The 26,112-nt window shown below is 36.0% G+C and overlaps 1 protein-coding gene across 1 annotated transcript in view; it reads right to left on the bottom strand.

Moving 5' to 3' along the window:
• The window catches only part of LOC308273155 (ras-related protein Ral-A-like), a gene marked incomplete at both ends in the record, with an annotated part of 44,081 nt that overhangs the window by 2,540 nt on the left and 15,429 nt on the right, over window positions 1-26,112 (bottom strand). The gene's annotated exons all lie outside the window — the stretch shown is intronic.

Here is a 26,112-nt window from a genome sequence, read left to right as displayed (position 1 = left end):
CAAATCTCAGCTCTGTGCTTTGCAGCCATGGGTTCTCCACTTTCCAGGCCTGGGCTCTGTACTTTCAGGCTTTTCACTCTATGCCTTCTGGCCCAGTTCTCTGTACCTTTCATCCTGGGCCTGCAGCTCCCTACCCACACTTGTAGAGGGTGTCCAATTATAAGGGGTAATCTCAGCTTGACCCCCTATGACTGTATTGGTACTATGCCCTGGGATCTTTAGGCCTTTTCTGTGTCTGTAGGTTATAACCCAACCACCTCAGGGGTGGGCCACCAGATACTAGCTCACTGGGGCCCCTAGGGCTGCTCTGAGCAGTTGTCAGCTGAGAAACACAGTTATCTTACTCTAATGAGGCCCCAGGTCTCTGGATGACACAGTGTGCTGCTGTGAGTGACAGCTTCTGATTAGCACACATGATTTTGGATCTTTTCATCCATCCCTGAAGCTTGGTGACTGTTAAAATGTTGAAGTTCCCCTGCCACTTTTTGCACTTCAAGTACTTGGTTTATTTCACAGAGTTTCTTGGGGCTGCAGAACTGGCTGTAATGGTTTGTGCTAGGGGCCTGAGATGGCACCAGCCATCATGCCAGATCAGTTGCACACTCAAGGCTCTTTGCTGTGAATCTAGTGATCTGAGTATTGGATATATTCTGATGTGGTTCCCTTTTTGTGTTTTCCTTCATAAATAATTTTTCTTATTACTTCATATATATTGTTGCTTCAAAAGAAACAGAGGTAAACTTCTGAAATCATGAAAAGAAGGAACAACAAGGGAGCAATGAGCTCCCACAACTCCACAAATACAGAACCTGATAACACAGAATTGCAGAGATCTCCAGAATGTCAAATCAGGAATGTAACTGGAGAGATAATACAGGGATTTTGAAAATAATTTAGAGAGAGTCTGAAAGGAATAAAGGATGCAATCATTGAAGTAAAAACATCTATTCAAACTATAAACAATCAGTTAGACCACATGAAGAGTAGACTTTTACTCCTAAAAGACGATCACTCCAAAAATAAACACATAGTATGTAACATAGAAAAAACCAATTCAACATCAGGAATTGGACATTGAAGAAATATGGGCCCATCTTAAAAAGCTAACCTAAAAATAATGTGCATAATGGAGTAAAAAAGAAGGTTAAGCCAAAGGGCTCAACAATCTTTTCAAAGAAGTATTAGAAAATTTTCCAAACATAGAGCAAGAGATTAACACACAGGTACAGAAAAATTATAGAACCTCCTTTATACAAGATCAGAGAAAAGATTACCCACGCTACATAATTGTCAAAATGACCAATGTAGAAGCCAAAGAGAATCTTAAAGGCAACAAAAACAAAAGACAAAGTGACATTCAGAAAAAAACCAATTAGAATCACTCCAGACTCCTTAAACCAAGTATGAAAGCCAGAAAGGCCTGGAGTAACTTATTCCAAACTCTAAAAGAATACAACTTGTAGCCAAAAATTTCCTACCCAAAAAAACTATCCCTCAATTTAGAAGGGAAAATAAAAATCTTCCATGACAAACAGAAGCTGAAGGAGTTTATGACTTCAAAACCAGTGCTAGAGAAAATACTCAAAGAAATTAACTACAAAGAAGAAACAAGTAATACATACCAGAACCAGAGAAACAAGAATTTCCATCCAGCATACAACTAAGCAAAGAAGAATAAAGAGTATTTCAAACATAAGTAAAATCTCAACATGTTAGGAATTAAAAATCATCTCTAAATAATCATACTGAATGTAAATTGTCTCAACTCAATAAAAAGACATAAAGTGGAAAAATGGAATAAAAATCAGGACTCATCTAAATGTTGCTTACAAGAAATACACCTTACAAGTAAAGATAGCAACAAACTTAAGGTAAAGGGCTGGAGCAAGGTAATCCATTTCAAAGGAGCTTGAAGACAAGCAGGAATTCTAACTATGATATCAGATAAGTTAGACTTTAAGCCCAAGCATATCAGAAGAGACAAAGAAGGTCATTTTTAACTGGTAAAAGGAACAATCCAACATGAGGAAATAACAATAATCAACATTTATGCCCCAAACATAGATGCAGCTACTTTCATAAAACAAACTCTTTGTGACATTAAGTCACATGTAAATCCCAATACAATAATACCGTGAGACATCAATACACCTCTCACATCATTAGATCGAAATTCTAGACAAAAGATTAGTAAAGATGCCTCAGACCTAAAGAATACAATTAATCAAATGGACCTGTTAGACACATATAGAATATTTCACCCAACTACAGCAGAGTTCACATTTTTCTCAGCTGCTCATGAAACCTTCTCCAAAATAGATCACATCTTGGGCCACAAAGTGAGCACTAGCAAATTCAAAAACTGTGACATACTTCCCAGTGTCTTTTCAGACCATAAGAGAATGAAACTAAAAATCAACTATAAGAAGACTCAGAGAAAAAACATAAACATGTGGAAACTGAACACCACACTTCTAAATGAAGAATGCATCATAGAAGAAGTAAGGGGTAAAATCAAGAAATTTCTAGAAACAAATGAAAATAGAAATACAACATATCAAAATCTCTGAGACACTTGGAAGGCAGTATTAAGAGGAAAATTTATAGTACTGAGTGCTCACATAAGAAAAACAGAAAATCATCAAATAAAAAACTCAAAGACATAGCTCAAAGCCCTTGAAAAACAGAACCAATCTAACCCCAATGCCAGTAAAACACAGGAAATTGTTAAAATCAGAGCAGAAATAAAGAAAGTAGAGAATAAAAAATATGGAAAATCAACAAAACCAAAAGCTGGTTCCTCAAAAAAAATTAACAAGATAGATAAACCACTAGCCAACTTAACTAATAAAAAGAGAGAATAAACCCACATTATAAAGATAAAAGATGAAAAATGAGATATTACTATTGACAGTGCAGAAATCCAGAGGATTATCAGAAACTACTTTGAAAAACCACACTCCAGCAAAATGGAAAATCTGGAGGAAATTGACAACTTTCTAAATGAATACAACCTTCCTAAACTGAGTCAATAAGTAATAAAAAATCTAAACCAACCATTAGCAATCAAAGAGATTGAAACAGCAATGAAGAGCTTAACTTCAAAGTAAAGCCCAGGACAACATGGCTTCCCAAGTGAATTCTATAAATCTTTATAGAAGAGATAATCCCAATACTCCTCAATCTATTTCATGAAATAGAAACAGAACTCTCCCAAATATAGCCTATAAAGGCACCATCACACTAATACCAAAATGAAATAAAAAACAGTTCAAAGAAGGAAAACTACAGGCCTATACCTTTGATGAACTTGGATGCAAAATTGCTAAACAAAATACTAGCAACACACATTCAAAACCACATCAAGAAAATCATACACCATGACCAGGTAGGCTTTATCCCAGGGATGCAAGGCTGGTTCAACATATGAAAACCAATGCCGGGAGTGGTAGCACACGCTTGTAATCCCGATGCTTGGGAGGCGGAGACAGGAAGATCATGCATGCTTGAAGCCACCAGCACTGGCTTAAGAGAACTTGTTTCCAAGTAAAAATATAAAAGTAGGTCTGGGAGTGTAGCCCAGAGATAGAAGGGTTTCCAGGCACCCCAGTACCACCAAATATATATATATATATATATATATATATATATATATAGAGAGAGAGAGAGAGAGAGAGAGAGAGAGAGAAACAATTCATAATATATCACATAAACAGAAAAAAGACAAAAATCACATGATCATTTTAATAGATGCTGAAAAAGTATTTGATAAAATCCAACATCCATTTATGCTAAAAGCACCATTGAGAATCAAAAAAGCACCATTGAGAATCAAAATAGAGGAACATACCTCAACATCATAAAGTCAATTTACAATAAACTCACAGCCAACATCATATTAAATGGGGAAAAACTTTGAGAATTCCCCCCAAAACAGGAACAAGACAAGAATGACCATTGCCACCACTTCTTTTCAATATAGTACTTGAGACTCAAGCCAAAGCAATAAGGCAAGAAAAGGAAATCAAAGGAATACAAATAGGAAAAGAAGAATGCAAACTTTAACTATTTACAGATGACATGATACTATACTTAGAAGACCCAACAAACAAAACCAAAAGGCTTATAGAACTGATCAGCAAATTCAGCAAAATCAATCTTAAAAAAACAGAATTCTCAGAAGAATAGGAACAAATTTTTCATTCAATCCAGCAATACCACTTCTAAGTATCTACCCAAAAGAATGGAAGCCAAACTACCAAATTAATGCATGTGTACCTATGTTCATAGCTGCACAATTCACCATAGCCAAACTATGGAACCAGCCAAGATGTCCATCAAAAGATGAATGGATTACAAAACTATGGGATATGTACACAATGGAATTTTACTCAGCCATAAAAAATACACAATTGCAGCATTTACAGAGAAATGGATGGATCCTGAGGACATTGTGCTAAGCAAGATTAGTCAGTCATAAAAAGTAAGAAATCTGATGCTTTCCATAATATGTGAAAGCTAAGGTGAAAGGGGTCATAGGAGGAACTTCTGGTGAAAAAGAAGATCCTATAGAGAAGCAAATAAGGCAACCTAACTGTGGGGATGGGAGGAGGGGAGAAGGAAACTCTTTAAAACACATGATGTACTTATTCATATCATAGTCAACCACTAAGCCAAGCATGTGAGGGAGAAATGGGGAGGGAGTGGGGTGGAGAGTAGGTGAAGCTGGCTGGGTGATGGGTACATTTATGTCTACACAAATTTTTGGCTTCATTATGATGTATAAATACAATGCACCAATAAAAAATTAAAAAAATAAAAATAGTGCTACCATATGATCCAGCAGTTCCTGTTGGAAACATACCCAAACAAAATGAAATCATTACTCAGAGAGATATTATTCCATATTTGTTTTAGTATTATTCCCAATAAACAAAACATAGAAACAAAAAAAAAAACAGAAGCTTTTCTGTATACCAACCATAAATCAACTGAAAAAGAAATTCAGAAAACATGCTCAGGATTTCCCACAAGTATATAAAATAATTAGGAATAAACTTAACCAAGGAGGTAAAAGACCTCTACAAAGAAAATTTAAAAACATTGAAATAAGAAATTGAAGAAGGTCTTAGAAGATATCAAAATCTTCCATGCTCATAGATAGACAGTATAAATATCAAAACAGCCATATTTCCAAAAGTGATCTACAAATTCAACACAATACGCATTAAATTACCAAGATCATTCCTCACAAACATAGAAAAATCAGTCCTTAAAATTTATATGAAACAACAAAAAAACCAAAATAGCCAAAGTAGTTCTCAGCAACAAAAAAACATGCAGGAGGAATTAAAATACATGATTTTATACTAAAAAGCCATTGTAATAAAAACAGCATGGTACTGACACAAAAATAAATACATACACCAATGGAGCAGAATAGAAGACTCAGAAACAAATCCACACACTTACAGCCAATGGATTTTTGGCAGAGGGGACAAAAACATACAATGGAAAAAAGATCGTCTGTTCAACAAATGGTGCTATCAAAACTGCTTAGCCATATGCAGAAAAATGGAAATCCCACTTTCTCACCCTGAACAAGAGTCAATTTAAGATGGATCAAAGACTTGGAAATTACACCAGAGACTTTGAGGCTTTTTGAAGAGGGCATAGGTCCTCTGCAACACAGAGGCACAGATAAAAACTTTCTCAACAGGACTCCAAACCCACAAGAAACTAAAAGGCGAATCAATACGTGGGATAGCATTAAACTGAAGAACTTCTGTTCAGCAAAGAAAACAGTCAAGAACTTCAATCGAGAGCCAACAGAATGAGAGAAGATTTTTGCCACCTACCTCTTTGATAGAATAAAAACCACATCATCATAGCAATAGATGCTGAAAAAGCCTTTGAAAAAAATCCAACACCCATTCATGTTAAAAATACTAAAGAAAATTGGAATAAAAGGAACATACCTCAACATCATTAAGCCAATATACAACAAACCCAAGCCAACATTATACTGAATGGGAAAAAACAGCAAAAATTCCCCCTAAAATCGGGAACAAGACAAGGATGTCCACTATCACCACTCCTCTTCAATATAGTCCTTGAGACTCTTGCCACAGCAATAAGACAAGAGAAGGAAATCAAAGGAATTCAAATAGGAAGAGAGGAATTAAAATTATCCTTATTTGCAGGTGGCATGATCCTTTATCAAGAAGACCCTAAGAACTCAACCAAAAGACTTCTGGAGTTAATTAATAAATTCAGCAAATTTGCAGGATACAAAATCAACCTAAAGAAATCAGAGGCTTTTCTTTATACCAACAATGAATCCACAATGAAAGAAATAAAACAGTCAGTTCCATTCACTATAACCTCAAAACCAATAAAATACCTAGGAATAAACCTAACCAAAGATGTAAAAGACCTCTACAACAAAAACTATAAAACATTAAAGAAAGAAATTGAAGAAGACCTTAGAAGATGGAAAGATCTCTCATGCTCGTGGATAGGCAGAATAAATATTATCAAAATGGTCATTCGGCCAAAGATGATTTATAGATTCAATGCAATTCCCATCAAAAAACCAACTACATTCTTCACAGACCTAGAAAAAGCAATCATGAACTTTATATGGAGAAAGAAAAGACCCAAAATAGCCAAAGCAATTCTCAGCAACAAGAATCACGCAGGAGGCATCACAATCACAGACTTCAAACTATACTATAGATCAATAGTAGTAAAAACAGCATGGTACTGGCACAATAACAGGTACACTGACAAGTGGAACAGAATAGAAGATACAGAAACAAATCCACACACCTACAGTCAATTAATATTTGACAAAGGGCCAAAGTCATACACTGGAGAAAAGACAGCTTTTTCAACAAATGGTGCTGGGAGAACAGGCTATCCATTTGTATAAAGATGGAACTAAACCCCTATATCTCACCATGCACAGGAACCAACTCAAGATGGATCAAAGACTTAGAAATCAGACCAGAGACTGTGAAGTTATTAGAAGAGAACATAGGCTCATCACTACAACATATGGGCACAGGCAGTAACTTTCTCAACAAAACCTCCAAAGCTCAGGAAATTAAAGCAAGAATCAACAAGTGGTATAGCATCAAACTAAAAAGTTTCTTCTCATCAAAGGAAACCATCAAGAACCTAAAGAGGAAGCCTACAGAATGGGAGAAGATCTTTACCAGTCACCACTCTGATAGGGGGCTAATATCCAGAATATAAAAAGAGCTCAAAAGACTCTGCACTAGCAACACAAACAACCCAATCAAGAAATGGGCAACTGAAATGAATAGACACTTTACAAAAGAGGAGATACAAATGGCCAATAGATTCATGAAAAGATGTTCTTCATCATTAGCCATCAGGGAGATGCAAATCAAAACTACACTGAGATTCCATCTAACCCCAATCAGATTGGCAAGCATAAAGAAATCAAACAATAATAAATGCTGGCGGGGATGTGGGGAAAGAAGAACTCTTTTACATTGTTGGTGTGAGTGCAAACTAGTTCAGCCACTATGGAGATCTGTGTGGAGATTCCTTAGAAAACTGGGAATAGATCCACCATACGATCCAGCTTTACCACTCCTGGGTATTTTTCCAAAGGGGTTGAAAACAAAGAACTACAGCAACATATGCATACCTATGTTCATAGCAGCACAATTTGTAATAGCCAAAATTTGGAAACAACCTAGGCCCCCATCAACAGATGAATGGTTTGCAAAGTTATGGGAAATACACACAATGGAATTCTATTCAGCTATAAAGAAGAACAAAATCACGTCATTTGTAAGAAGATGGAAAGGGCTGGAAAGCATTATGTTAAGTGAGATCAGCCAAACACAGAAAGAGAAGGGACATATGTTTCCTTTAATATGCCCAAACTAAGGAACACAGAGGATACCAGTGGAACTCCAGATAATGAAGGGGAAATATCAGCAAAGTTTGAATGCAAAGATTGGAGAGGAGGAAGGCTGATCTTAATTAATGAGGGTCTACATCCGAATATGTGTAAAATTATGAATATGACATGATTACCCTGGACAACCATTGGTGGGAGGGGGGAAGGGGAAACAGGGGCGGGGGGAAGAGGGCACCAAATATAGTTTAAATGTATACCATTTGTGTTCAATATAAAATTTTGTTTTAAAAAAAAGAAAGAACCTTTCAAAATTCTGTTTCCCAAATTACCTTTAAGCCTCCAAAATTGCATTCCTATTTATGGAATTGTTCAAGTGAATTCTATTTGGGGTTATTTTGCAACACTTAAATTGTTTCAGGAAATTCTCTGATTGAAACTCTGTTTCCTCCATGATAATACAATACCTATCCCCTTAAAACAGTAATTGTCATGGAACTAAGTAGCTAGCATTGAGCCAGCACCAAGGGAGGGGGGGTTGTAGAAGTATTTTAGCCCTCTTAAAGTGTTCTTGCTAATGCAAAATAATCTGAGGTCTTTTGAGTCCTACAAAATAAAGAAATCATTGTGTTGCCTCTTTTATATGATAAAGCATCCAAAGTGGTCTTTGTAAAACAATTAGTAATGGTGGCCCTCAGCACCATATGTATCCTGATGACATTCAGATTTATCTTCTCCTCCCTTAAGTCATTACTGGAGATATGAAACATGAAGAGTCCTTGCCAAATGCACAGTCATTGGAGTTCTCAGGAAGTAAATAGTGTGTCTCCAAAAGAAAAAAAAAACAGAATCTACTTTAAAAAGATAAACTTGATGCTTTCCTCCATTTCTCCCATTCCCTCTTTGCTCTTTCAGTCATTCTTGCATTTGAGTATATGTACACCTTATCTGTGAATGAACCATAACAGAAGGAGAGACTTAATGTCTCCAAAAAAACAGTAACCTGCAGGCCCAAAGGGGAGGTTAATATCCAGGATGAATATAACTTAATAATCTAAAGTAAATAAAGAAAATAATCCCCTGTGTGAGGTGTGAATGATTTTCAGACCTAAAATAAATTTAAACAAATAAAGTTGTACTCGGTTCTTGTATTAGCTAACTGCTGAAGAAAGGTCAGTGGCTTGATATTTTGGGGACTTGAGTCTTGATATCTCCATGACCTTTCAGGCTTAAGTTTTATGTTGACTGTTACAACTCAAGTATCAGATCTTTATTCAAACAGGAAAACATCAGTACCAACATATTTGGAAACTTCCCCAGAAAACTCTCTTTAGCCAAAATATATCACAGAGAATATCCTAGCTACAAGAGAAGCTGTATATGTGAATATTTCACTGTCTTGGCCTTTGTAATGGAAGATGATAAAAGATGAAATGCTTGATAATGACTGTTTTGCCAAGTAATCAACATTCTGCCATATTTATGATGAAATTTTCCTCTTTGGGTCAGCCACACAGAGAACACCATATAATTATTTTTCAGAATACCCTTGAGAGTAAAAGAGGGAACTAAAAATTAAGCCAAGGAAACAAAAACTCACTGGGATCATCCTGGGGAGATTGGAATATATGTTCATCCCAGTGATAGATGAGATAGATGAGAAGCTAGTGCATTTTTCTTAAACAGCTTGACAAGAAAACTAAATATCTTCTCTAGTGAGTGCAGACTCTCAAACAGGATCAGAGTCTTCTGATACTTTTTCCTGTTTATGCCTCCACCTGCTCTCAGTTTGGGAAAATGTCAGACCAGTTTCCAAGGGGAGACTTTGCTAGATCACTTGGAAACAGTACTCAGAAGACTTTTTAGAATAAATGTTATGCCTGCATGTCTCCTACTTGCCATTTTGCCTCGGTCAATAAAGATTACATTATGCTGGGCATGGTGGTGCAAGTGCATGCTTGTAATCCCAGCATTTGGGAGGCATAAACAAGAGAATTGCAGTTCATGAACAGCCTTAGCTACTTAGTGAGGCACTTTGCAACTCAGTGAGGCCCTGTTTCAAAATAAAGAATAAAAAATATGGCTGGGGGTGTATCTCGAAGGTAGAATGCCTCTGGGTTCCATCCCCAGTACTCCCCCCCCAAAAAAAAATTACATTACTCCACTAAACAAAGATACTCCCAGAAATTAGATGCTTCCATCTTTTCAAAAATTATGGGGGTGGTGCCCCAAAACCCAATTGATTTCACAGTGGATTCCCCCTTCAACATAAACAAGAAATTTACCAGTAATATAAATGGAAATCTCTCCAAGCATTTCATTTTTCTATCCTTATTTACACCTTTATTAATTTATAAGTAAAATAAATAATCTTCAAGTGGACTTTGTCCCAGGAATCATGATTCCAAAATAGAATAATATTATATCTACTCTTATAAAAATTTAAAATAGTTTCTAATGCCAAAGTATGTCACAGAAATAATAATGAATATGTGACTTAACTACCTTGAATTCTAGTTATTTTTATGTCTTCATTTCCTAACTCAATGAATTTTTTTATTTTCTCTATGCCTTCTGGTTTTCCAAACTTTCTACTATAAACAAATTTCAATGCTATTTTTATCTTTATTTATATGTGTTTTTCCTAAATTTTGAAGAAACACACCCTTGTTGAAAGAAATTAAACATCACATAAATTAAAGAAAAAAAGTGAATATTTTTTGTAATCCTATTCTATCACTACCACCTTTGCCAACTCTCAGAGATAATCGCTGTTATCTTTTGATGTGTTTGTGTATGGATATACTCATATATTACATTAATATTAATAATGTGATATATATATTCATATATATATTACTCATATATATTCACTTACATATATATTCAGTTACTCATATATATTCACTTTTTTTTGTACTGGGAATTGAGCTCAGGGGCATTTTATCACCAAGCTACACTCCCAGCCCTATTTTTTATTCTTTATTTTGATTTTTTTTTGGGGGGGCAGTACTGGGTATGAAACCCAGGGGTATTCTACTTCCAAACAACACCTCCAGCCCTATTTTTAACTCTTTATTTTGAAACAGGGTCTCACTGAGTTGCAAAGGGACTCACTAAGTAGCTGAGGCTATCCAAAAACTGCAATCCCAAAGCCTGGGATTACAAGGTAAACCAACATGCCCAACCCAGAAACAGGGTCTTTCTATGTTGTGGATGGCGCTATTAAGTATTTGGAGCTGGCCACGAACTCAGAGCCTCCTGCTTCAGCCTCCCAAGTACTGGGATTACAAGCATGTGCCATAACTCCTGGTTATATTCATAATTTTAAAGTGAGAATATATACATCTTAGTTTTTCACTTAAGAATCTATTAGTTATCTGGGCATGTTGGCACATGCTTGTAATCCCAGCACTTGGGAGGCTGAGACCAGAGGATATCCATCTTGAACAGCCTCAGCTACTTAGTGAGGCTCTCCACAACTTAGAGAGATCCTGTTTCAAAATAAAGAATAAAAAATAGGGCAAGGGGCATAGCTTAGAGGTCAAATACCCCTGGGTTCCATCCCCAGACCAAAAAAAAAGAGTCTATTAGTATAGTTTACATAATTCTTTTTAGTAACTGTAGTGTGTGCCACTATCCCTAATGGTATTAGAAATCCTCAGAATATTGAAGCTATTATAGATTGTGGCAGTTCTTTGGGGTAAAATAGGAAAATTTTTACTTGGCAATACTGGCAAAAATATGAGAAAACTACAGTTTACAATGGAGCAAAGTATATAACTAGACTAAATAGACTACAGTATTCTCATATGAATAATATACAAATAAGCTGTAGTGCTCTTACCTGTAATATTATGAAATAAAATTTGTCCCCAAATATCTTCTATTTTCAGAGTGAGGGTAAAGATAACTAAGTATGAATGTCATACTTTATGTTTTAGGGAACATTTTTAAAACAAATTTGATGGTTTTGATAGATGACATTTCAAGTATATTTTACTTTTAAAGACAACAAAAAATGACCATTTTTGTAGCCTATATTCAATTGCATAAATTAAAATGTCAGCCTTCAAGATGTAATGTTAACATTCCTACATATTTGACACTTTAATGAATGTGCTGCCATGGTACTTTCTCATAATGGGTTATTTAAATGTCTTCTTGGGCTGAGGTATAGCTCAGTGGTAGAGCATGTGCTTTTAGCATTCATAAGACACTAGATTCAATCTCTAGCATGCACAAATAAAAATATAAATGCCTTATTTTTTGGTAACATTGGAAATTTAACTAGAATGGAATAATTTATGAAATCAGGTTAATCTTTTTCTCCAAATATTAACTACCCATACAGTTTTTATGTTTATTCTTAGGCTTTGCAACCTCATAGAATTTAGAGAACTTTTTACTTGACTATATTGTGATTATTTACCTATTTGTTCTAACCATTAATTTTTCAGGTAAATGGTTAAAATAAATAAAGTAAATGGTTTCAAGCACAAAGTCACATTTTCTGTAATTCTGCAGTTTTCTCTCCAAGCCCTAAACATAAACTGCATTAATCTGAAGCATATGTGTTTGAAGCTATTTTTTCCTTCCATTGGAAGATTATCTTTCTCTTAAGTTTACAATGCCATAGTCCATAGCTATGAATCACCTGACAAAATATTGACTTAAAATTACATAATAGCATACTAGAGTCTATGAAAAATCAAAACATAAATTCCTTCTGGAAGTTTATTTGACTTCAGTGTGTGTGTGTGTGTGTGTGTGTGTGTGTGTGTGTACGCACGCACAAGCACTCACACACACATGCATGCATGCACACACACACATGGTACTGAGAATTTAACCCAGGGGTGTTTTACCTCTGAGCTACACCTCCAGTTCTTCAACAGGAACTTGCTAAGTTACCATGCACTGATCTCAAACTTGCTGTCCTCCTACCTCAGCCTCCCAAATACTGGATTACAGATATGCACCACCATGCCAGGCTCAGTGTTCATGTTTTGAATTCCTTCATTGTGTCACCCATTCTATAGTAATTTATAATGTGATACAGATAGAAAGGCTTAAGAACCAAACTGTTCTAAAGCCTATACTTACCCTCTAAAGGCAGCAGTTCTCAACATGTGGCTCACAGAGCAGCCAGAATGCTTTTGCAGGATTTTTCACAGAGACTCTGCAAAAACACTTTCAATGAGTTCACAAGTCAAAACTATTTCCTAATAATCCTGGAACAGTATTTTCCTGTTTCAGTATGTTAATATTTGTGTGAAGGGTACAAAAATCAATGGAAAAAACTGCCACTGCCTTTCAAAATCAAGGCCATGAGTAGTACCAAACTGCTCTAGTGTCATTGTATTCTCTACCAAGATACATTTATAGAAAAAATGCCAGTTTTACTTAGAAATGTCCTAATGATGAAGTTTTTCAATTTCATTAAATCTCAGTCATTGAACACACTTTTTAATGTTCTGTGTACCAAAACTGCCAAATACATATACAACTCTTAGGCTGCCTATCTTCCTGACTCAACCACCCAAGTACAGAGATTACAAGCACTTGCCAACATGCTCGGCTGATAAATTTTATTTAAAGATTTTTATGGTAAGATCAATGTTGATACTAATGAATGTAACTTGTCATATTTTAGGATAAAGTAAAAAGTCTGCTACCTTATTAACAAACATTTTTCAAATGACCAAGGCATAATGCTGTAAAGAGCCATTCAAGGTGTAATAAACACAAATGAGTTGTATATAAAGTTCATTGGCATGGTTTTAGAGTCTATTTTCCAACTAATATTTAATAAATGACAACTTATCAAATTTTGATGTAATATCTAATGAAAACATTGTAAATCTGTAAATATTTGAAAATCTTTTCTTTTTTATTTGAGCTGTGAAGAGTGGCTTGTGCCTGTAGTGCCAGCCTCTCAGGAGGCTGAGGTAAGAGCATCCCAAAATTTAAGACCAGCCTGGACTACACAGTGAGACCCAGTATTTTTTTTAAAAAAACTGTTTTTTGAGCCAGGAACTATGGCTTATGCATAAAGACCCAGCTACTCAGAAGGATAAGGTGGAAGGATTGTTTAAACCCACAACTTTAAGACCAACCTGGGAAATATAGAAATAGTCCTGTTTTAATTTGTTTTTTATCTTTAGCCTGTATAAGCCCAAATATTCTTCATATATTTCAATAAAAAGAACATATGACAGGATACTAAATATATTTATGAGAATTCAGGTGTCTCCTACTAATTCAGACATGAACAAAGTTTGTAAAAATGAAACAACACAACCATATTCATCAATTTTTGTTCTAAAAGTATGTAATTTTTTCTTAAGTAAAATATTACTTGTGGATGTCTTTATTACTTTTAAATAAATTAGTGAGAAAGCATTTCTAATTGTAGGTTTTAATTTTAATATAAATATAATTTTAATATAATAAATATAAATATATTTAATATAATAAATATAAACAAAAGCTTCTTGAGAACTAATCATTTTTGCATGAACAACTGGTTTATTTATAATCTGTATATTTATAAACAGTACTAAATAGCTTTGTTAAATTTTATGTATTCAAACAATACTTGGTGCCCTACCCCACTTTCACTTTTCCTTCCCTTCCTCCCAATACTGAAGGTCCATGTTAACAATGTTATATTCACAGGTATACACATATTCAATTGTAGCTTTTCCATTAATAAACTTCAGCCTTCTTCCTCCCCTTTTCTTCTTCCTGGCTTCACTGAGGTTTCATCTCTATTATATGCAGTCCCTCTGATATCACTCATACTTGCTTTCCTGAGGATATTAGAGAAAACATGTCCCTTCTCTTTCTGTACTTGGCTAATCTCACCTAACATAATATTCTCCAGGTATTTCCATCTTCTTACAAATTACATGATTTTGATCTTTTTTATTGCTGTATAGAATTCCCTTTTTTGTAATTCCCATAATTTTGTTCATTCATCTGTTGTTGGAGACCTAGGTTGGTTCTATATTTTGGCTATTATGAATCATGCTGCTATGAACATGGGTATGCATATGTTACTGTAGTTCTCTGATTTCATCCCTTTAGGAAAGATACCCAGTAGTGATATAGCCAGATCATATGGTGGATACATTCCTAATTTTCTAAGGAATCTTCACACTGATCTTCATAGCAGCTGAACTAGTTTGCACTCCTACCAACAGTGTAAAAGAGTTCCTATTTCTCCACATCCTCATCAGCATTTGTTGTTATTTGACTTCTTTATGCTTGCCACTCTGAATGGGCTTAGGTAGAATCTCAGTGTAGTTTTGATTTGCATCTCCCCAAAAGCTAATGATGTTGATAATTTTTTCATGTATCTATTGGCCATTTGTATCTCTATTATGAAGTGTCTATTCAATTCAGTTGCCCATTTATGATAGGGTTATTTGTTTTGTTAGTGTAGAGTCTTTTGAGCTCTTGGTATATTCTGGATATTAGCCTCTATCAGAGGACTCGCTGGTAAAGATCCTCTCCCATTCTGTAGGCTTCTCCTTATATTCTTTATGATTTCCTTTGATGAGCAGAAACTTTTTACTTTTATGCCATCCCACTTGTTAGTTCTTGTTTTAATTTTCTGTACTTTGGAGATACTATTAAAGAAATTACTACCTGTGCCTACATGTTGAAATGTTGAACCTACACTCTCCTCTAATAGCTTCACAGTTTCTGGTCTGATTTCCAGGTCTTTGATTAATCTTCAGTTGATTTGTGTGCACGGTGAGAGGTAAAGATTTAGTTCCATCTTTCTACAAATAAATAGCCAGTTCTCCCAGAACAATTTGATAAAAAGGCTGTCTTTTCTTTAGGATATAAATTTGGCCCTTTTGTCAAAGATTAACTGACTATAAGTGTGTGAATTTGTTCTGTATCTTCTATTCTGTTCTATTGGTCTGTGTGCCAGTTGTTGTGCCAATACCATACTGTCTTAACTACTATTTCTCTGTAGTATAATTTGAAGTCAGGGATTGTGATGCCTCCTGCATGATTCTTATTGCTGAGAATTGCTTTGGATATTTTGGGTCTTTTCTTTCTCTGTAGAAAATTCATGACTGATTTTACTAGGTCTATAAAAAATGTCATTGGTATTTTGATAGAAATTGCATTGAATCTGTAGATCACTTTTGATATAATGGCCATTTTGATGATATTTATTCTGCCTATTCATGAGCAAGGGAGATCTTTCCATTTTCCAAGGTCTCATTCAATTTCTTTCTTTAATGTTTTATAGTTTTCATTTGAGGTCTTTTACATCTTTGATTAGATTTATTCTTAGGTATTATATTGGTTTCAAGGTTACTGTGACTGGAATTGTTTTCTTTATTTCTTTTATTGTGGATTCATTGTTGGCATATAGAAAAGCAGACTCTACTCTAGAAAAACAACCCAATCAGGAAATGGGCAGCTTGGCATGGTGGTGCATGCTTGTAATCCCCGCACTTGAAAGGCAGAGAAAAGAGGACCATGCAGGTTTGAAGCCAGCCATGCTGGCTTAAGAGATCCTGTTTCCAAATTAAAAAAAAAAATTTAGAGGAAATTCTTGCAGCTTTTCCCCATTCAATATAATGTTGGCTGTGGGTTGACAGTATATTACCTTAATGATGTTGACATACATTCATTCTATCCCAATTTTCTGCAGTGTTTTTAACATAAATGGGTGTTGGATTTGTCGAATGCTTTTTCAGCATCTATTTTTTTTTATTGGTGCACTGTATTCATACATCATACTAGGATACATACTTTTGTAGACATACATGCACACTTTTCCCAGTCGGCCCCCACCCAATCCCCACCCCATTCTCTCCCTATCCCTCCCTCCCATGCTTGGCTTAGTAGTTGGCATCTAGTATTATGGCAATTTATCCAAAATTAAAAATGATAATCTCACATAAGAGTTTCATTTGTCTGATACCAAGCTTTTTATGACTTAAAGATAACATTTCAATATTTCTTTTTGCTTTCTTTCTTACCAGAGAATATATTTTTTTCTATTTTTAGGTGAAACTATCATATATTTATATATTTATTTTTCAGAAAAAAATCTATCCTAATATGGAATATGGAGTCTAGATACCCAAAACGATCTTGAAAAAGAACAAAGCTAGAAGATATATATTTTCTGATTTCAAACCATATAAAGCTACAATAATTGAAACAGTGTAGTACTATTCTAAAGGCAGATATATAAACCATTGGAGTTAAATAAAAGCCTAGAGCTAAATTCTTCCCTATGTTGTCAAGTTATTTTTGACAAGGTTTCCACGAACATTTGGTGGTGGAAATGATAATATTTTAACTAAATATTGTTTAAAAATAATAATTACATGGAAAAGAATAAAATTGGACCCTTACCTAATCCCATATACAAATATTAACTCAAAATAGATAATAGACCTAAATACAAATCTTAAGACTATAAACTTTTAGGAGAAAATCTGGGTCATAAAACCTCACAACATTGAAATTGGCAGTGATTTATTGGTTATGATTTCAAAGACACAGGCAACAGAGGAGTATACAGACTCCCTAAAAAATAAAAAAATAAAAAAATTGTATATCCAAAGACAATGTAAACAGAGTTAACAGTTACTAATAGAATGGGATAAAATATTTCCAATTGCTATATCTGAAGGTATATTAATATTCCAACTAGAAATCCTAAAAATTAACAACAATAAAGGCCAACAATACAATTTAGAGATAGGTAAAAGACTAACATAAATAATGAATCTCCACAGATAACCAATCTTAATTGTCTGTTGAATGGAAACTCTTGTTTCTCTGGTTCTGGTGTGTGTTACCTATTTCTTCTTTGTAGTTAATCTCTTTGAGTATTTTCTCTAGTGCTGGTTTTGAAGACATAAATTCCTTCAGTTTCTGTTTGTCATGGAAGCTTCTTATTTTTCCATCTAATTTGATAGAAAGTTTTGCTGGGTAGGTAATTTTTGGCTGGAAGTTGTTTTCTTTCAGAGTTTGGAATATGTTACTCCAAGCCCTTCTGGCTCTCATGACTTGGTTTGGGAAGTCTGGAGTGATTCTAATTGGTTTGCCTCTGAATGTCACTTGGCCCTTTGTTTTTGTTGCCTTTAAGATTCTCTGCTTGGCTTCCACATTGGTCATTTTGACAATTATGTGACATGGGGATCCTCTTCTCCGATCCTGTCTAAAGGGAGTTCTATAAGTTTCCTGGACCTTTGTATCAACCTCTTGCTCTATGTTTGGAAAATTTTCTGCTATTACTTCTTTGAAGAGATTGTTGATCCCTTTGGTTTCACTTTCTTTTCCCTCCTCTATTCCAATTATTCTTAGGTTAGCTCTCTTAAAATGGGCCCATATTTCTTCAATATCAGATTCCTGCTGTCGGATATTTTTTTCTAGATTAGAAACTATGAGTTCATTTTTGGATTGCTCATCTTCTAAGAGCGAGATTCTGTTCTCCATGTGTTCTAATCGGTTGTTTGTGCTTTGAATTGAGGCCTTTACTTCATTAATTGCATCCTTTATCTCTTTTTGGCTCTCTCTGAGTTCTTTTCGAAGCACCTCTATTATTTCTACAGTTATTTTCCTGATTTGATCTTCTAGAAATCTCTGAATTTCTGTTTTATCAGGTTCTGATGTTGTGGGGTTGTGGGCATTCATTGCTCCAGTATTATTCCTCTTTCCCATGATTTCAGAAGTTTGTGCCTTCTCTGGGTTCTTCCCTTGGGTCACTATGACTTCCCTTAAGGTGTTCTGGATCTCGAGTCAGTAGTATCTCAGACCCCACTACTCCTTTACTGGGTTTTATCACAGAGTCTCCAACCCAGAGAGTCGATAGAGGCTGCTTTAGACTGTGGGGGGTGCCAGGTTGCACGTTCTCCTATGGTGTGATATCTCTGCCACCGCCCCTCCCCCACTGGGTCAAGTCCCAGGGAGTACAGTACTGGGATTTCTCCTCTGTGGCCCGCAATTTGACTCACTGTTCTTGAGTACGCAGATGTAGCTGTACTGGCCTCGCTGAATTTGCTGCTGTTGCCGCCGGTGGCAATATAGCGCCTCTGCTACGCCCTCGGCTATGGGGCTGGCGTTTTTCTTCTTGATTTTGATTTCTACTCTGGATCCCTGCAGCGTGTGCTGAGCTCGGCCACTGGGAGCTTTAGATGCTCTCTGCGCGGAGAAATCCCGCCTAGCTGTTCCGCAGCGGCTCACCTCGGCTTGCTGTAGCCGTCCCGTGAATTCGCCGGTGCCTTCGGCAGTATGGCGCTGCTGCCGCGTCTGCCGCGTCCTCGGGCGCGAGGCCGGTGTATCTCCTCTGTGGCTCTGTTCTCAGTCCGCTTTCTCTCTGGAGCCTGGTGATTTTTTGTTTCACTGGTGATGGTGTTTTCTGGCTATGAAAGGCGCTGATTTTGTGGTAATGGAGATTTGTTGTTAGCAGGGCTCTTAAGCCCCGCTTTTCTCGGTCGCCATCTTCCCGGAAGTCTTTTTCAGCATCTATTTAAATGATCATGTGTTTTTTGTTCTTGATTCTATTTATGTGGTGAATAACATGTATTGCTTTGCATATGTTGAACCAGCCTTGTTTTTCTGGGATGAAACCAACTTGCTCATGATGTATAGTTTTGAATGCATATAGCTAGTATTTTGTTTAGAATTTTTGCATCTATGTTCATTAAGGATATTGGTCTTTAGTTTTCCTTTCTTGAGGTATCTTTATTTGTTTGGGGGATGAATGTGATACTGGCCTCATAGAAGGAATTTGGGAGAGTTCCATCTCTTTCAATTTCCTGGAAAAAGTTATGAAGTATTGGTATTAGTTGTTCACTGAAGGTTTTGTAGAATTCAGCTGGAACCCCATCTGTGACTGGGCTTTTCTTTGGTGGAAGAATTTTTTATTCCAGTTTCTATATTTTTTATTTTGGTTGCTATTGGTTGGCTTAGGCTTGCTATATCCTCTTGGCTGAGTGTAGGTATGTTAATTGTGCTTAGAAATCTATCAATTTCTTCCATGTTTTCAAGTCTATTGGAGTATAAATTTTTAAAGTAGTTTCTGATAATTCTTTTAATTTCTTCACTATCTGTGGTGATATCTCCTTTTTCATTTCTAATTTTGATAATTTGAGTTGATTCTCTTTTTTTTGGTTAGGTTGGCCAGGGGTTTATCAATTCTATTAATCTTTTCAAAGTACCAACTTTTTGTTTTATTGATTCTTTGAATTTTTTTCTCTATTTCATTAATTTATGCTCTAATTTTAATGATTTCTTGCCTTCTGCTGGCCTTGGGAATAGACTGTTGCAGATGTTCTAGGCCCTTTAGTTGTGTCATTAGGTTCTTTACTTGGTGGTTCTCTGTTCTTCTTATGTGGGCACTCAATGCAATAAACTTTCCTCTTAATACTGACTTCATGGTGTCCCATAGATTTTGGTAGATTGTGTCTCTGTTTTCATTTGTTTCCATAATTTTTATTTCTTCCCTAATTTCTGCTCTTATTCATTCATCTTCAATAGTGTATTATTCAATCTCCATGTATTTGAATACTTTCTTTTGAGTTTCCTGTTGTTGATTTCTACTTTTATTCCATTATGGTCTGAAAAGATGCAAGGAATTATATCACATATTTTTAATTTTCTGGCATTTTCTTTGTGTCCCAGGATGTGGTCTATTTTGAAGAAGGTTCCATGGGCTGCTGAGAAGAATGTGTATTCTGTAGTTCCTGGTAGAAATATTCTGTAAATGTCTATTAGGTCTATTTGGTTTATGGTTTCCTTTAGTTCTGAAGAGTCTTTACTCATCTTTTGCCTTGAAGATCAATCCAGTGGTGTGAGAGGTGTATTAAAGTCTCCCAGAATTATTGCATTTGGGTCTATTTGGGATCTGATGTCCAGAAGGGTTTGTTTTACAAATGTGGTTGCACCATGTTTGGGACATAAATATTTACTATCATTATATCTTTTTGGTGTATTGTTCCTTTTAATAAAAGGAAGTGCCCTGATTTGTCTCTTTTGATGTGTTATAGTTTAAAGTCTGTTTTGTTGGATATCAGGTTTGCTACCCCTGTTCTTTTTTTGGTCACCAATAGCATGGTATATCTTTTTCCATCCTTTCACTTTCAGTCTGTGAATGTCTTTGGCTGTAAGGTGAGTTTCTTGCAGACAACATATATTTGGATTATGTTTCCTAATCCACATTGCCATCAAACTAAAAAGTTTCTTCTCATCAAAGGAAACTATCAATAACATAAAGAGGAAGCCTACAGAATGGAAAAGATCTTTACCAGCCACCATTCTGATAGGGGGCTAATATCCAGAATATACAAAGAGCTCAAAAGACTCTACACTAGCAAAACAAACAGCCCAATCAAGAAATGGGCAAAGGAACTGAATAGACACTTCACAAAAGAAGAGATACAAAGAGCTAATAGATGCATGAAAAGATGTTTTACATGACTAGTCATCTGGGAGATGCAAATCAAAACTACACTGAGATTCCATCTAACCCCAATCAGAGTGGCAAGCATAAAGAAATCAAATAACAACAAATGCTGGTGAGGATGTGGGGAAGAGGAACTCTTTTACACTGTTGGTGGGAATGCAAACTAGTTCAGCCACTATGGAGATCTGTGTGGAGATTCCTAAGAAAGGTGGGAATAGATCCACCATACGATCCAGCTCTACCTCTCCTGGGTATCTTTCCAAAGGGGTTGAATTCAGAGAACTATAGCAACATATGCATACCTATGTTCATAGCAGCATAGCAGCACAATTCATAATAGCCAAAATATGGAATTAACCCAGGTCTCCATCAGCAGATGAATGGATAGCAAAACTTTCCACACAATGGAATTCTATTCAGCTATAAAGAAGAACAAAATTATATCATTTGCAAGAAGATGGAAAGTCCTGGAGAACATTATGTTAAGTGAGATCAGCCAAGCACAGAAGGAGAAGATACATATGTATCCTCCAATATGCCCAAACTAAGGAACACAGAGGATACCAGTGGGACTCCAGATAATGGAGGGGAAATATCAGCAAAGTTTGAATGGAAAGATAGGAGAGGAGGAAGGCTGATCTTGATTAATGAGGGTCTACATCCGAATATGTGTAAAATTATGAATATGACATGGTTACCCTGGACAACCATTGGTGGGAGGGGGGAAGGGAAAATAGGGGCGGGGAAGAGGCACCAAATATAGTTTAAATGTATGCCATTTATGTTTAATAAAAAATTGTTAAAATAAGTATAAATAAATAAATAAATGTCATTCAATAAAAAATTTTAAAAAAATTTTAAAGCATTTAAAAAATAGTTCTGGGAGTGTAGCCCAGAGTTAGAAGGGTTTCCAGGAACCCCAGTACCACCAAAAGAAGAGAAAAGAAAAGAAAAGAAATGGACAACTTAATTGAGTACACACTTCACAGAAGAAGAGATACAAATCCCCAATAGACATATCAAAGATATTAGTCTGTAATTTTCTTGTCTTGAGGTATCTTTATTTGAACTTGATATTAATGTGATACTAGTCTTATAGAAGGAATGTGGGAGAATTCCATCTATTTCGATTTTCCAGAACAAGTTGTGAATTATTGAGATTTGTTCTTCTCTAAAAGTATTCTAGAATTCAACTGGAAACCAATCTGGGCCTGGGCTTTTCTTTGATAGCAGAATTTTTATTGCTGTTTTCTTTTTTTGCTTGCTATTTGTTGTTTTAGGCTTGCAGTGTCCTCTTGGTTCAATTTAGGTAGGTTATGTGTACTTAGAAATCTATCAATTTCTTTCATGTATTGCTGTCTATTGTATAAATTTTCAAAATAGTTTCTGATAATACTTTGAATTTCCCCTGTCTATGGTGATGTCTCCTTTTTCATTTCTGATTTTAATTATTTGAGTTGATCCTCTCTTTATTTTGCTTAGGTTGGCAATCTTATTAATCTTTTTCAAAGAACCAGCTTTTTGTTTGTTGATTCTTTGTATTATATTTTATTCTCTATTTTATTTATTTCTGTTATGATTTTATTTCCAGTCTTCTACTCACTTTGAGATTAAACTCTTGCTGTTTTTCCAGGTCTTTGAGATGTGTCATTATATTGTTTATTTGACAACTCTCTGTTCTTCTTATGTGGGCAACAATATTATAAACTTTCCTCTTAGCACTACCTTCAAAGTGTACCATAGATTTTGGCATGTTGTGTGTCTATTTTTATTTAATTCCAGAATTTTTTATTTTTTTATAAGGGAAGAAATTATCTTATGATCTTATCCACTCCTCATTCAATAGTGTATCATTCAATCTTCATGCATTTGTATAGTTTCTTCTGGTTTTCCTCTTGTTGATCTCTACTTTCATTCCACTCTGATCTGAAAAGGTGCAAGGAAGTATATCACATCTTTTGAATTTGATGGTTCTTCCTTTGTGGCACAGGATATGTTATGATTTATTTTTTAAGTATTCTCTCTAGTGTTGGCTTAGTATTCATAAATTTATTCTATTTACCATAAAACACTTTTATGTCTCCATCAATTTTGAATAATAACCTTTTTATATATAGCAGTTTTGGCTAGAAGTTGTTTTCTTCCAGGGTCTAGATTACATCATACCAGACTCTCCTGGCATTCATGACTTGCATTGTAAAGTCTGGACTGATTTTTATTGTTTTGCCCCTGGATACCACCTGTTCTTTTGTTCTCACTGCTTTTAAGTTTCTTTCTTTAGCCTCTATGTTGGTCATTTTGATTATTACATAACATAGAGTGGGGAGGTTTTTCTTTGATCTTGTCTTGATGATATTCTATATGTCACCTGTACATGAAGGTCCAAGTCTCTTTCTATGTTTAGAAAATTCTCTTAAATTATTTCTCTGATGAGATTACAGATACCTTTGGTCTATTTCTTTATCCTTTTATTTAGTGTGTGTGTGTGTGTGTGTGTGTGTGTGTGTGTTACTGAGGATGGAACCCAGGGTCATTCTACCCCAAAGCTACACTACCAGCTCTATTTTTTATTCTTTTTGTTTGAAACAGTATCTCCCTGAGTTGCAAAGAGCCTCACTTAGTAGTTGGGGCTGTCCTTGAAGCACAAACCTCCTGTCTAAGCCTCCCAAATGCTGGGATTACAAGTGTGTGCCACCATGCCAGGCTTGTCTAACTCTTCTTCAATGCCTTTTTTCTGTAAGTTAGGACACTTCATATGGTCCCATACTTGTTGGATGTTTAGGTTCTTTTTATTGTAATGTCTTCTGTATACTGTTGACTGTGTTTTGGTTCTATTTATTTTTTAATAAATTTTTATTGGTGCATTGTAGTCATACATCTCAATGGAAAAAAACTTGGTGAAGATATACATGCACATATCAAACATGAGCCCCTACCCAGTCTCTAACTACTTCCCTCTCCCTCCCACCTACTCATGCTTGGCTTCCTGATTGACTTTGGCATTTTTAAGTATATCATAAGTTTCTCTTGTCCTCCCTCTTATCCCCTCAGATATGTCACCTTCATTGCTCCTCTATAGGATTCCTCCTGTTACCCATTTCTCCCTAATATTTTGCACATTAAGAAAAGCATCTGATTTCTTGTTTTTTATGACATTTCACTGTAAATGCCATAATTTTATTCTTCCTTATGGCTGAGCAAAATTCCATTGTGTATATATCCCATAGTTTTGAAATCCACTCATTCATTGAAGGACATCTTGCCTGATTCCACAGTTTGGCAATGATGAACTATGCAACTATGAACAATGGTTGTTCATGCATTAGTTTGGTATTTTGGTTTTCATACTTTTTGGTAGATACCCAGAGGTGGTATTGCTGGATCATATGGTAGGTTTGGTTTCCTTGTTCTGAGGACCTTCTATACTGTTCTCCAAAGTGGTTGCACCAAATTGTAATCCCACAAACATGTATTAGAGCTTTAATTTTTCCACACTTATTCCCACTTATGGAAAACCTGAAAGTCAGAAGGTGAGTAACTTTGACAGGATGATCCACTCACAATCATTTTTTTTTTTTTTTTGGTGGTACTGGGGTTCCTGGAAGCCCTTCTACTTCCGGGCTACACTCTCAGACCTATTTTTTATACTTTTTTATTTGGAAACAGGGTCTCATAAGCCAGCGCGCGCGGCTGGCTTCGAACCTGCGTGATCCTCCTGTCTCTGCCTCCCAAGCGCGAGGATTACAAGCGTGCACCACCATGCCCGGCTCAATTTTTTTTTAAATAGAGGTCACTTGGGTCTAGAAATCTGCTGAGAGATTAGGTGAGGCAGCAGCAACTTCTATGGCTTCCTGGCCACACAGTTGAAGAAACCCACTGGCCCTTTGCTGTGAAGCAGGCCCCAGTTGCAGGCCTGATACACAACAAACTCCAGGCCTGGCCTCACTGGCTCCAGACCCGGCCTCACCCCCCAGCAGGCTCTGGGCCCAGCTTTGCTGGCTCCAGACCCAGCCTCGCTGCCTGGCAGGCTCTGGTTACTGTCACTGTGGGCATGACATTTACAGAGGTTCCTATTTTCCTTCATATATATATTTTTGTTGTTGTTGTTGTTGTTGTTTGTTTGTTTGTTTGTTTGTTTAAGTATGAGAAAACAGCAGCATGTGTCATTTGCAGAAGCTGAGAGCCCAATTTTCTAGCAGCAACAGATTTTATCTCCCCACTGAAAGTGGAGGCTCACAGCCTCACCATGGAGAGCAGGATCTGCTGCTCCAAGCATACCCTGACCCCCAGTACAGCACAGAGGGGATCAGCAGCCCCTCAGACTTGCCCCAGACATTTTTCTTACATAGTATGTTGTCCAGAATTCCTGCACATGTGCAGCAAGAGCAGTCTACTTTTGGGGAGAGATTTTCAAAATTTCAAGGTGGATTGGATTGAATCTGTCTTCCTCTCCCAAATACTGGCTGCCGCCACTACCACCATTTTAGCCCGTCTCCACAAAACGTTTTCTTACACATTATGTTGTTCAGAGTTCCTGAGCATGTGGGGCAGAAACAGTCTACTTTTGGAGAAATTTCTTCAAAAATTCAAGGTGGATTTTGTTGGATCTGTCTGCCTTTCCTGAATACTAGCCATGACTACCACCTTCTTGGTCTCACCTAGAGTTTGTTGCTGTTAAGTACTCCTGTGCATGGGTGGCAGGAGCAGTCTGCTTTTTTATCTTTTCTGGGATATCCCTCCAAAAAATAACTTTTCTTGCAGT

Source organism: Muscardinus avellanarius (assembly GCF_963383645.1).
Source record: "Muscardinus avellanarius genome assembly, chromosome: 14".
Lineage (NCBI taxonomy): Eukaryota > Metazoa > Chordata > Mammalia > Rodentia > Gliridae > Muscardinus > Muscardinus avellanarius.
Note: the sequence above shows the minus strand (reverse complement) of the source record. Positions and strands in the feature narration are given on the sequence as shown.